Source organism: Portunus trituberculatus, chromosome 18, assembly GCF_017591435.1.
Source record: "Portunus trituberculatus isolate SZX2019 chromosome 18, ASM1759143v1, whole genome shotgun sequence".
NCBI lineage: Eukaryota > Metazoa > Arthropoda > Malacostraca > Decapoda > Portunidae > Portunus > Portunus trituberculatus.
Window position 1 is genome coordinate 21,240,986 of NC_059272.1, and position 2,500 is coordinate 21,243,485.

Genomic DNA, 2,500 nt, shown 5'->3' on the forward strand with positions numbered 1-2,500 from the left:
GAGAGAGAGAGAGAGAGAGAGAGAGAGAGAGAGAGAGTAACATGAAAAGTTCTAATCTTAATTGGCTGATAAAAATTGCAAGAGATGTGGAATGGAAGTAAGAGAGAGAGAGAGAGAGAGAGAGAGAGAGAGAGAGAGAGAGAGATCACGACCTTGCCATGAAAAAGAAAAAAAAGACATTCTCGGCTCTTCCCTCCTCCTCCTCCTCCTCCTCCTCCTCCTCCTCCTCCTCCTCCTCCTCCTCCTCCTCCTTTTGACCATCCTATCACCATATCTGTCTTTGCCTCCCTTCCTCTCTCCTCTCCTCTTTCTCTTTTCCATTTCTCCCACTCTACCTCTTCCACACTCTCTCTTTCTCTCTCCCTTCCTCCCTATCTTCGTGGGCTCACTGTTGGCCTCTTTATTTCCTCTTTTTCCCTTTTCCTTTTTTTTTCCCTTCCTTCCTTTTTTATTCCTTCCTATTTCTCTTTTATACTCTTTTCCATATTTTGCAGTAACGAACCTCTCTCTCTCTCTCTCTCTCTCTCTCTCTCTCTCTCTCTCTCTCTCTCTCTCTCTCTCTCTCTCTCTCTCTCGGTGAGGAAAGATTAACCTTCCTTTCTTTTTTCTTCCCTTTTTCTCAGTAAGTTCATCTCCTTTCTTCACTCTCCCTCTCGCTCTCACTCCCTGTCCCTTGTTTAACCTCCTTCCCTCGCTCTCCCTCTCTCTCTCTCTCTCTCCCTCTCCCTCCCCCTCTCCCCCTCTCTCTCTCTCCCTCTCCCAGCTTGACAACCGAGTGGCATAGATGGAAATTGAATGAGGAAAAAGAGATGACGAATGCTGGAAAGTTTGGTGGTAAAACAGATGGAGCAAGAGAGAGAGAGAGAGAGAGAGAGAGAGAGAGATGATGATGATGATGATGATGATAAAATAGATATCGAATGAACTCTTTGTCTTTTTTTAACGATGAAAAAAGAAAAAAGATAAACATCAAGACTATAAAATAAAAACACAACGCGATAATGAACCAAAGAAAACGGCAAACTCAACAAGAAATTTAGAGGGAACTACGGCAAGAAAACACCCTTGCGTCGTTTTGCCGTAAAAAGAAACAGGAAACTTAAGTGGCGTAAAATTTCCTTCTTTTTTTTATGTAAGCCTGAAAAAGAACATGTTAGATGGGAGGAGGAGGAGGAGGAGGAGGAGGAGGAGGAGGAGTAGGAGGAGAGGAGGAGGAGGAGGAGGAGGAGGAGGAGGAGGAGGAGGAGGAGGAGGAAGAGAATGGAGAGAAAAGTCGAAAAGTACTGGAGGTGTAGATGGGGGATGATTGTGGATTAGAGAGAGAGAGAGAGAGAGAGAGAGAGAGAGAGAGAGAGAGAGAGAGAGAGAGAGGACTTCCATGATGGGGCTTATAAACTTGATAAATTTAATCCACTCAAAGTTTCCTTTCCTCCTAAGCAAACATTTTTTATGGACATGTGACCTTTATCTTCCCCTTGCTCCATTCATTAGTCTCTCTCTCTCTCTCTCTCTCTCTCTCTCTCTCTCTCTCTCTCTCTTTGGAGCTTTAAAAAAAAAGTAAAACAAATATTCACTTGATTTTATAAAGTTTTAATTTGTATTTGTATTTTTTTTTTTTTTTTTTTTTTCCCATATCGTGTTTTAGAGGATACATGTTTGGATCCAATTTTAGTCTCTCTCTCTCTCTCTCTCTCTCTCTCTCTCTCTCTCTCTCTCTCTCTCTCTCTCTCTCTCTCTCTCTGCACGTGATCATCGAAATTTCTCGGAATATTAATTTTTGCACGGCGGAAAATTGGCCTAAGAATTAGTAGGAGCAGGAAAATTGTATAGTTTTTATTACCAACCAAAATTAACTCAAGAAATTTAACTCCGTGGAGGCGAGGAGGCGCACACACACACACACACACACACACACACACACACACACACACACACACACACACACACACACACACACACACACAAATACTGAACAAAAGGAAAACAAAGACGTGAATTCGAAATATAAAGAAAAAGGAAAAAGGAAAATTTGAATGAAAATGAAAAAAAATGTATAGAATGAGCTCCAGAATGGTTCAGAAGGCACAGATCAACGGAGAGGAAGACAAGGTGGAAAAGTCGAGGAAAGAGGAGGAGGAATCAAGACAGTGTAGTAAGGCGCGGGGGTCGATCAGGCAGCCGGGTCGCGCCGCCACCAGTACAATAAAAGAAAGAGTTACCGCCAAGATCCGTGAGTTAATTAAGTGATATTTGTGGCGTGGGAAACACCGTATTTTTATGCCGATGCCAAAAATATGTCCCGCGCCAAATGGAAAGTGTAATTAACCGATATTTGTGACGCGCACCCAATATTTTGTCGCTAAGTTGCTGGTTTTGTTGTGTGTGTTGGTATGTGTCCATGTTTTTATTTGTCTTTGTCTGTTTTCTACTTCATTTCTCGTTCCTATATTAGTGTTTCTGTGTTTGAGTTGTTAGCTTTTAAATTTCTTCATTTTATTTT